The 11,335-nt window shown below is 38.2% G+C and overlaps 2 long non-coding RNA genes across 2 annotated transcripts; both read right to left on the bottom strand.

The window, feature by feature from the left end:
- Positions 1–565: 565 nt before the first annotated feature.
- Positions 566–2,918, bottom strand: LOC110274072 (uncharacterized). The gene is made up of 3 exons (XR_002365824.2): positions 2,096–2,918; positions 1,796–2,000; positions 566–928 (listed from the first exon to the last, which is right to left on the bottom strand). It is a non-coding gene; the product is annotated as an uncharacterized LOC110274072 (long non-coding RNA).
- Positions 2,919–2,937: 19 nt separating this feature from the next.
- Positions 2,938–4,518, bottom strand: LOC107458656 (uncharacterized). Its single transcript, XR_008001464.1, has 3 exons — positions 4,067–4,518; positions 3,421–3,609; positions 2,938–3,230 (listed from the first exon to the last, which is right to left on the bottom strand). It is a non-coding gene; the product is annotated as an uncharacterized LOC107458656 (long non-coding RNA).
- Positions 4,519–11,335: the final 6,817 nt, after the last annotated feature.

The following is an 11,335-nucleotide window of genomic DNA, read 5'->3' as shown; positions in this document are numbered from 1 at the left end:
AGTCTCGTAAAAAATTTAACTATAAAATTACAATTTTAATGAACAAATTATTACCTTAATATAACAAAAAATATTTGTTATGCCATTCACTACAAAATTATAAAAAGATGAGAAAATTCTATTAACAAAAAATTACAATACAATGCAATGTAATTATCACCATATTTAGATAATAAACTTTTAAAAGTCATTATTTGAAGATAAATAATATTATTAATAAAACTAAAAGTAACATTCACACCATTGGCAAGATTCTCTGTCAAACTAAAATCAAGTCACACGTTAAGAAAATTTTCTTCAACTATCAAACCCTGCCAATTAATGAGACACTATGTAATAAGCCAAAATAAAAGTATGACCCTTAAATCAAAATAAATTACAATGACAAAATACAATGTCTGTTTAGCACCAATTAATAGAAACCTAAAACTAAGATTTCAAACTCAAATTAATAAAAACATCAACCAAGAGGATGAGGGTTCCATTAACTGGACTATTGTTTATTAATGACAAGTATTTAATCCTTAGTTAAGGTTTAAGTCTATAAAATAATCCTGTCAAAAGTGTGGATTCTCAATTAATTATACAGTTGGAATATCTCATATAACATAAAGAGAGACTAAAAAATAAAACAGCATAACCATTTAAAACACAATGAATCTATTTTTTAGAAGTAATTTATTAAATATTTAAAACATCTTATAATGCTAAAAATCTTTAGCACAGTTGCAACATATGAATGAAGAATAGTGTATACAGTGAATGGCCTGGGGGCAGTACTGGTTCCCATTCTTGCTGTCATACTCATTGAGAGGCTTGCACATATGGAAGGCATATAAACTGCATACATTAAATGGTTAGCCGCGCATAATCTTTCCAACATTATCTCCACAGATTGACACACTTGTTCACCCAAAGCTGTCATTGGCTTTTCATGAGTAATACCAAAAAACAGAGACATAATTAATGTTATTTAATCTATCATTTAATCACTAAGATATTTGAACTCATAATACCATAATATCAAGAAACCTCTTCGTGCAACAATATATGTTGATTATTTGAATTAATCGTTATATGGTACCTAAGTTCAATCACAAATAAAAAAAATTAATTTGAAAAGAAAACAAACATATATATACTCTAATGCATATTCTCACAGATCAAAACATGAGCAAAAGTAATTCCAAATTTTATTCACCATGTCCAACCAAAAGCTTTGAAATGGAGAGTAAAGGTTGTATTCAACCTTATTATCAATATTTGTTATTTTTCACACTTTTTTTTATCGTAAAAACTTTGACTTAATACCCTCCTCTGCTGTGATGTCTTTCAAGCATACCATAATACACAAAGCAAATCATATAAGTTTAAAAAGGATAAAAATAAAATACAAATCCTTAGCTCGTATGAGCCTTAACCATCCAAGGAAAAAAATAACCTAAAGAACAATAGTCAATCAATCAATGATGAAGATGACAAATAGACCCTTTTCAGTGAAAATGCATAACATAAAAATATTTATCAGTAGCACGCTACGATGCTACAATGCTTTGATATAGAATTTTCAATAACTTGATTTCTTTTATAGACAAATAATAATAAAAGAAAACCACAAGCTTCAAGCTTCAGCTAGATGAGAAAAAGTTTATGTATCTTCATGACAGGCTTCAGCAAACGACGAAAAACTTGAAGATAGCATTTATCCCCCATGAACTCATAAAACAATCCAATAATTAATAACAGAGGATAACAGAGGATAAAACCATGTCTATATAAGTCATATAGTACTTACCTGACAATTGTGCAAGGGTTGAAAGCATGCTATTACTCTAACAACAATTGTTGATCCGCCTTCAATTCCATTCGCATGTTTTAATGCACCCCAAAAAATATGCCACAATAGAGTATGGCAATGAAGTCACTAAACTAATAACTAAAAAATAAAAAATAAACTAATGTGAGAATGGTTATGACAATGTTAATGGAACCTATGCTACCTGCGAAAACAAAGAATAATCTGAGTTAGTTACTTTGTTATTTATGAAATGAAATTGTCTCAACTTGTGGATTCATTCATATCCATCATATATACCTTATTTGAGGCACAACTGAACCAAGCACCATAGCAGAACCATGATGCCAAAGAAGGCTTTACAAGGAGGAATGCGAACCTGAACCACCACTTTCTTTCTCCAATTCCTCCTTTTTCTTTCAATTATTACATTTAGGATTGCCATCATGGTTTCTTCACCTCCTTGCTTCTGTAGTGATATTATTTTCTTTTTTCTGAAGTTATGATAATGATAAAGATCTAAAGAGATCACATAAACGGTTAAAATCAAAATATTTACCAAATTCCATTATCAAAACTCAAAAAGGAGATACCAAATCGTGTATCATAAACAGTAAAAGTTACCAAATCTTAGTCAATAATGTATTGGAAAAATAAGATTCTAGAGAAGTGATATGAAATGAAAATCAAGATTTTAAAATATGGTTAAAAAACATATTAAAATATATAATAGTAATGTCACTCAAATTAAAAGAATATAAAACTACTATTAGAAAAAATTAAAATAAAAAATAAACGCAATAACAAATCAATCAAACGCCGACTTCAAAAAGAAAGGAAGAAGACCGAAACAAAAGGGATTGCAAGAAAGAAAGCAGTAGAGTAAGGGATGCACAAAAGTTTACATATTCACTTGTTATTAAGAAAGAAAGTGGTAGAGTCAGGGATTGCAAGAAGTTATAGTACCACAAATCTAAATGAAAGATTGGAGATCCCATAAATTTGGCCGTTGCAAGAAAATATCTCTGGAAATCAAGTAGAGCTGCGAGATCTTGGACTCCGAGAGCTGAACCTTCTTGCCGGGGTGCCCACGAGTTTCCAGTAGGCAATTTGATCTTGGACTCCGAGAGCTGAACCTTCTGCTCCGTTATTAGAGTGATGAGAAGAAAAAAATTGAAAAATATTATCTATGAGGATGATGAAAATGAATATATTCTCTGAAAATACAAAAGCTAGGACATCAAAAACCAAAGAAAAAATGATTAGTTCATGCTGCATTACTTAACAATTTCATTTGGTTTGTACATTGGATGCAAATTGAAGATAAGAGGGACAGAGATTAAGACCTTTTGGGGAATTGCCAATAGAATCCTGGCAACAACAATGAGGTTATGGATTTTCTGCATCAAAAGCTCCACACCAGGCAAAGACGCCTCTGCACAACAACAACATCATCATTTCAATTCTTACCAAAATTAGAACATATACATTAGATAAATAATAAGGAACACACACATCTCATCATCGCAAACCATTACGAATCTGTGACTGAAAAAAGAGGAGCATGAGTAGGGATATCAAAATTAAAAATCATATACATTCATTTGAAGAAGACGACTACTTACATAAACAGAGAATACAGAATCATCGCACCAAGACCATTGATGGCCGCTTCTAGTGCTGCAACTATGACTTCTCTTCCGTTTTGTCTATTGCCATTCGAATCATCTCTGCCTCACCAAATTGCATGCCCATTGTTGTCGACGCCAGTATGAATCTCTCGCTCTTTCCTGTCGTGTCTCTACTTCTTCCCTCTGCTTCCCGCAACAAACACAATACCATAATGCATGTCACCATCAAGAAATCTCTGCTTGACAAAGAGAACACAGAGATAACAAAAATAAAAGGAAAAAAAATGATGCGGAGAGATATATAGATCTTGGAGAAGAAAGACATGAGAGAAGATAGAGAAAGAAAGAGGGTTATGGTAAGAAGAAAAATGAAATTTGATTATTTGAGAGATGGTTTGAATGCTTGATAAGGTTGTGCATATTTAAAATTCAAATTTCAATTTCAAATTGCATATAGATTTAGTCAAAATTAAAAGGACGGACATTAGGAACATCTTCAAAATGAGGAACCTCTTGAAAATGAAGATGAATCCAATACAAACAGAAAAGATAAAGACAAATATAAAATTATTATATCGTTGTTGTGCTCTCTGGTTTTATAGTCTCATTGCATGTGCTCTTTGTGGCGGCGACTTAGCACCTTCCAGCGATCTGCTCTCTTCCGCCGCTTCCTCCTCCGTATCCATCACTACAGCATTGAAGATCACCACGAACTCCACCGCACCCACTGCGACCACCACTGCCATAGCATGGTCCACCACCATAGCAGTCGTAATCTCATCCACCGCCGCAATCCTACCACCAGTGATAGCGTTGCCTCCACCGAGATGACTCTCCTAAAGGTTGGAGCTATCAGGTACAGTGACAATCTCTTTCTCAGTGCGTACACTAACTCTAATCTGACTTAAATTAGGAATAATAAGAAATAAAAAGAAGAAGATGAATAAAAACTACGGAAGAAGAAGAAGATTATACGAAAATAGAATCAGTAAACGGAGGAGGAAAAAAGAAGAAGAACTGAAGATGAAGGAGTAGAAGAACGAAGAAGAGGAAGAAGAGATAAAATTGGAAACAGAGAATGGAAAGAATACCTTTTTTAATTTTAATTTTGTTCAAAATTTAAAATTTAGAATTTTAGGGGTGTGTGTAGTGTGTACATGTAAATTGTAAAGCAAGTTGATAAAGAGAGATAAAAAATTGGATACAGTCTTGAAAAATGTGGTGTAATGAAATTGGTTTTATGTAGGAGGGTAATATAAGAGTCATAATGATCGAAGGTATTGAAATTTTGGTGGATGAATAAATATAATAGAAATTGAGAATAAACCTAATAGATGACACTTAGGAATTTTACTATGAGAATAATCTTTTTTTCAATGTATATTATAGGATAAGTATGTAGTAGGTAGTTGGTTGTTTGACATGTGTAGCTTCATATACGTGGTAGCTTCCGTTGTTTTACAGGTGGCTTTGTTGTAACTGAGTAGAATTTGTGAATAAAGAAGGGGTGGCCAAGCGCGGTTAAATTTGCTTTTCTAATGTTCAAAATTTTAAAGTTTCTTATATAAGGGTGCCATAGCTAGTACATGAAAAATTGCTTGAACAAAAAATTTTATAGAACATATACAAAAAATCTGTTTGAACAAATATTTCATACAAGAATGACAGAAGTGTTTGATAGTTTAATGAATGTGAATGCAAGAAAACTTGAATAGAATTTCTAGGGTTATGTTGTCCATCTTTGAGAAGTTCCAAATAGATTCAATAAAAAAAGATCAATGGCATAGAGATAGCTCTTTAAGATTTTAAATAAGTATGTTAAACTTTTATATACTTTTATTAGTTGTAAGAACCTTTTTTTTTGTACTTTCTTGACATTATGCCTGTATGATCTTTAAAGTGGAAGGATCCAAGCCTCAATTTCTAAACCTTTTCTCAAGAAATGGAAAGGTAAGATTGTTCCGAGGGTTACCTGAAACTAGAGGTCAATCTCGGACGTGATCTTTTATATTGATCGGAGCTGCTGAGTCCGATCTTACGGGGGTGTTTGGAGTCACGGTGTCCGACGTATGAGACTTGGTGATAATGCTGATCCTTCGTCCCCGGAGGGTGGGGGGTACCTGCAAGGGACTCCGATGCTTAAGTTAACAAAGGTATTAAGCAGGTATTGAGTAGTATCAGAGTATGAGTTTATACATGGGTGCTCCAGTGTATTTATAATGGCGTAGAGTAACCTTCTTAGATAAGATAAGTTAGTTATCTTATCTTATCTTTATCTTCGAGCGAGGTCATCTTATCTTTTAAGGGAACCGCCTTTATCTCTATAGGCTTGGGCCGCCCTTGGATTCGGGTCGTGTTCTTCTGCTTGGGCCCTTTTATTGGGCTTTCTTGTGACTTGGCCGAGCTCTTTAAGAAGAGGCCGGGTTGTCCTAGCCTGAAGAGGTCGGTCGCTTTGTCTGTAGAACATCCCGGGTCGGACAGCTCGACCCAGGGTATGAACAGTGCCCCTACTCGAGCTTGGTCTTTTATCTGGCAGTCGAGTCTTGGTTTTAGGACTTCGAGCCTTCTCGGGTAAAGCCGAACTCGAGCATTTTGTCGCTTTATCTTCCGTAGAGCTCTTTCTTGAATGTGGAACGTTTCTGTTCCGTTTCTTCTGAAAGCGCGCGCTTTTGCCTTTTAGCGTTTTCCTTGGGAATATGCGAGGGTTTTTAATGCCCCCATTAATTTGTTCCGTTTCTCTTGATTTTCTCTTTTCAAATTTTTGTATCCAAGAGACGGTTTTCCTTTTCCTGTAACCTCCCTTTTCTTTCGCCGTTTCCTGTTCTGTACTTCTCGTCTCTTTGTGAAGCTTTGGCCTTCGCTTGGTGCTTCTGCTTTGTGATCGATTCTCTGCTACTCGCTTTTCAAAGTTTTCTTCCTTCTTCTAGGTTGGTTTTGCTTTCTTCCTCACCTTTTTATTTCTGCTACTTTTGCTTTTGATCCTTTTGATGACGCCTTGATTTTGTATGCTTGGAAAGCTTGAACCTTTTCTTCGTTTTTGTTTTTACTTTGGAATGTGATTCTTCAATAAAGTTTTGATTTTGCCTGAGTTGTTGTTGGAAAGCTTGAATCTTTTCGTACCACTATGCTTGACTGTCGCTATGATGTATGTTTCTGATTTTCTTTTCATCTTTCTGTATGCTTTCGGCTGGATTTCCTGGTGGTTTAGTGCCTTTAGGGTTTTGCAAGTTGCTGTGTTTTGAAAAAAAGGTTGCTCCTTTGGTGGCTTTGTTTTGTCGATAGTTTTTCTTTTTGACGGAGATGATGATTTCTTGATGATTTCTGGTTAAGAATGAAGGGTCGTTGCTGGGGTGTGAACTTGTAGGTCCTTTGAGTTCTTGTTCTGTGGTTGCCTCCAAAGGACGCCCCTGGATCTTTCGTGTAGGTCCTGGGTCTCCTTTTGTTCCTCATACCGTACTTGATTGTGTAGCCGAGTTGTTTTGCTATTGTCCGAGATGTGTTTTAGTAATCCAATATTCTTTTCTTATTGTAGGACTTGTTGGCCTCATGGCTTCTCGTAAAAATATTGTTGAGACGTCTTCCCAAGTCCCTGAGGGCATGGTTGATTGGGTGGATTCTATGGTTCTTCTGTGTATTTCTGTGGTGGACTCAGATTTTTGTATAGAGTTGCGAAAGCATCATAGGGTTTGTGGTAGTGATGCCCAGGAGAGGGATTATGAGCTTGTAGCGCCTGGTTCTGACGAGAGAGTTTGTTTTCCCACTTTACTCGAGGGAGAGCGTCCCTTCTTCTATGCTTACAAGTATTTCTTTAGTCAGTTGAACGTTAGTTTTCCTTTTTCTGCCTTTGAGACCGACTTGTTGTGGTCATGTAACATTGCTCCATCCCAGCTTCATCCTAATTCGTGGGGTTTTATAAAGATTTTTCAGCTGCTGTGTCAAGAGTTAGGTATCAAGCCTTCTCTAACTCTTTTCCTCTATTTGTTTGTTTCGGCCAAGCCTGGGGCCTCTTCAAAAAAGAAAGCTTCTTGGGTTTCCTTTAGATCTGCTCAGGGGCACAAAGTCTTTGCCATGTATGACAAGTCTTTTAAGGACTTCAAAAACTATTTCTTTAAAGTTCGAGCTGTTGAGGGTGTTCACCCCTTTTTTCTTGATGAAAATGATGAACCCGCTTTTCCTCTTGAGTGGCAAAGGAATGTCATGGTGTCCCGGTATACTTGGGAGATGTTGGACGAGGTCGAACAGGCCTTTGTGAGTGTGTTGGAGGATATTTGGGGGGAGCCCCTGCATCTGGATACTAAGAAATTTCTGGGGGACCCATCTTTAGTCCGAAATGTGTTGGGTACTGACTGACGTGTTTTTAGTTTATTCTATTTTTCCCTATGCTCCATGACTTCTTTTGTTGATTCTGTCTTTCCTGTTTTTCAGAAATGTCAAAGAACAACGACTCCATGAAGGCTTTTAAAAAGGCTAGGAAGGCCGCCGCTGCACAGAATATCTCGGTCAGGGCAGCTGGGGAGGGGTCTTCTCAAACCATCCTGAAGCCGCCCGTGCCGAGTTCTCCTGGGCCGAGGAGGGTGATCCCTACTCCTCAGGTTCGACTGGCAGATCCCCCACAAACTTTTGTTGCTGCTTCTGGTGCTCCTCCCTTAAAAAAGCAAAAAACATCTGAGCCCTTTAACCTAGATGCCCCGGATTTTGATGCTATCAAGTTTGTTGACCAGCAAATTGCCCCCTATGGTGGGCTCTCCATGGATGATGTGTCTCTTCTTCAGCATCTGGATTTTATCACCAAAAGTAGTGTGAAAATGGCACATATGGGTGCGGCTATTTTCCGAACTGTTAAGGGGATCCCGATTTATGCCACAAAATCCTTCATGGAGGAGGCTAAATCAGAATTTGATCGGATCAAGGATCTGAAGGATGAGTTGGAGGTGAAGTTGGTGAAGGTAGAGAAGGAACTGGAGGGTGAGAAGGCCAGCTCTACTGCCTTGGCTGCTTCTTTGAAGTTGGCTGAGGACATGGCACTGAAGCACAAAGATAGCTATGTCTCGACTTATAGGGAGTTGGTGCATCTCCGTGATGACTTGGAAACTGCTCGGACTGATTATGCCGAGCTCCAGGGTCACCTTGTGGGCAGCGTGACTGCCGCCTGTGAGAATTTGATGGAGCAGTTCCGGATTGTTGCCCCTGATGCCGATTTGACTCTCGTTAGTCTTGATAACGTAGTAAAGGATGGCAAGATTGTCCCGGATGATCCCGATGATGATGTTGAGCCACCTCCTGCGCCTCCTCTGAAAGCTTCTACCATGCCGGTTCCTTCAGCCCCCTCGACCGTAGTTGAGCCAGATTCTAACTGTCAGATCTTGAGTCAAGGCGACGGGACAGTGGATGCGGTGCCTCTTCAGACTCGTCCTCCTTCACCTCCTATTGATGTTGCTACTGGGAAGCCTTTGGACTCTCTTTGATTATTCTTAATAAATTTGTGCATAGCCCGGTTTGTGGGCGTTTGAACTTTTTGTAAATGGTGTTTTGTTTGACTGTTGACACTTTCTAGGGTTGCTCGTTTAGCAACTTTCGTTTTGAAAAACAAAGTATATCTCGGGCTTCCGGGGCTGGTCTTTGATGGCCTCTGGAGTTTATTGTCGTAACTCGGTAGTTTCTATATTATGTATGTTTGCACTTGTCTTGGCGCCTTCGTAAGTTTCTATCTGACATGATTAACTTGATCCTTTGGCCTGACGTTTCTCTCATCGATCGTAATAAGCCCTTTCTTTTAGGGATTACCTTTGTGGTTTTGTGTCTTGGGCTGACTTTGTCATGTCGGACTTTTGGTCGAGTCACTTGATAATACTCTTTTTGGACCTCGTTCAGGTCTCTTTCAGGGATTTATCTTTGTAGCTTTTATCTGCCCAGGCCGACTTTGTTATGTCGGGCCTTGTCGAGTTACTTGATAATCCTCTTTCTTGGACCTTGTTCAGGTCTCTTTCAGGGATTATCTTTTGTAACCTTTTGTAGGAGTCTGACTTCGTCACGTCGGGCTCTTCGAAGTTATAATAATCCTCTTTTATAGGGTTGGCCAGACCTCTTTCTAGGGCTTTACTTATAACTTGGTTTGTTGGGGCTGGCTGACTTTAGGTGTCGGCTAGCCTTTAAGCTATTTTATAGCAATCCATTTTATTAGGACCTCATCAGGTCCTTTCTATGGATCACTATCTATAGCTTCTTGTATTATTCTATTTTCATCTTTGCCGATTTTGTAGAATTTTGGGTTTTAACCCTCGTTTTTATCGTGATCGCACAGTGAATTTGGTTTTCACTTTCTATCGATCTGTAGCTTTATAATTGGGCGATGATTGTTTTTAGAATAATACGACTTGAACATTTGTAGAAAATCTGAAAAAATTTTATTAAGAGAAATACAAATATATACACGTGGGGGTTAGTTTGTAGGTCTTGGGCCTGGCACCTCGTTAAAAAACCTTTTCAGGAAAAAGAGTGTGCCTTGTCCCAAGGTCCCTTATCCTCCCTAACTATAGTACCTTCTTAAGTTGCAGGCATGCCATGACCTTGGCAGCTCTCGCCCGTCGAGTTCGGAAAGCCTGTAGTAGCCCTTCCCTAGCACTTCTATGACTCGGTAGGGTCCTTTCCAATTTGCAGCCAGCTTTTCTTCTCCAGGTCGAGTTATTCCAATGTCATTTCGGATTAGAATGAGGTCATTCTTCATGAAGGTTCGCTGTATTACTTTTTGATTGTATCTAAAAGCCATTCGTCGTTTCAATGCTTCTTCCCTTATCCGAGCTCTTTCTCGGACTTCTGGGAGTAATTCAAGCTCTTCCCTTTGAAGTTGGGGATTGGCTTCTTCACTATAGTAGATCACTCTAGGGGATCTTTCTTCAACCTCTACTGGGATCATAGCCTCCATTCCGTAAGCTAATCGGAAAGGTGATTCCCTTGTTGTGGAATGTGGAGTCGTTCGATATGCCCATAGGACTTGTGGGAGCTCCTCAGCCTAGGCTCCCTTTGCATCCTATAATCTCCATTTTATCCCTGCTAATATAACTTTGTTGGCAGCTTCGGCTTGCCCATTGGCTTGGGGATGCTCAACAGAGGTGAATTGTTGTTTTATATTCAGGTCGGCCGCTAGTTTTCTGAAGCCTACGTCTATGAACTGGGTACCATTGTCTGTAGTGATGGAGTATGGAACTCCGAACCTTGTGACGATATTTCGATACAAGAATTTCCGACTTCTTTGAATTGTGGCATTGGCTAGGGGTTTGATGAGCGGATAATTTATACGCTTTTTGGCATTGTTTTTAGGTTATTTTTAGTAAGTTCAAGCTACTTTTAGGGATGTTTTCATTAGTTTTTATGCTAAATTCACATTTCTGGACTTTACTATGAGTTTGTGTATTTTACTATGATTTCAGGTAATTTCTGGCTGAAATTGAGAGACTTGAGCAAAACTATGAAAAAGGCTGACAAAAGGACTGCTGATGCTGTTGGAATCTGACCTCCCTGCACTCGAAATGGATTTTCTGGAGCTACAGAACTCCAAATGGCGCGCTCTCAACGGCGTTGGAAAGTAGACATCCAGAGCTTTCCAGCAATATATAATAGTCTATACTTTATTTGGAAATTGACGACGTAACTTGGCGTTGAACGCTAAGTACATGCTGCTGTCTGGAGTTAAACGCCAGAAACACGTCATGATCCGGAGTTGAACGCCCAAAACACGTTATAACTTGGAGTTCAACTCCAAGAAAAGCCTCAGCTCGTGGATAGATCAAGCTCAGTCCAAGCATACACCAAGTGGGCCCCGGAAGTGGATTCATGCATCAATTACTTACTCATGTAAACCCTAAGAGCTAGTTTATTATAAATAGAACATTTATCTATTGTATTAGATATC

The sequence above is a fragment of the Arachis duranensis genome, chromosome 7 (genome assembly GCF_000817695.3).
Source record: "Arachis duranensis cultivar V14167 chromosome 7, aradu.V14167.gnm2.J7QH, whole genome shotgun sequence".
NCBI classification, from domain to species: Eukaryota; Viridiplantae; Streptophyta; class Magnoliopsida; order Fabales; family Fabaceae; genus Arachis; species Arachis duranensis.
Note: the sequence above shows the minus strand (reverse complement) of the source record. Positions and strands in the feature narration are given on the sequence as shown.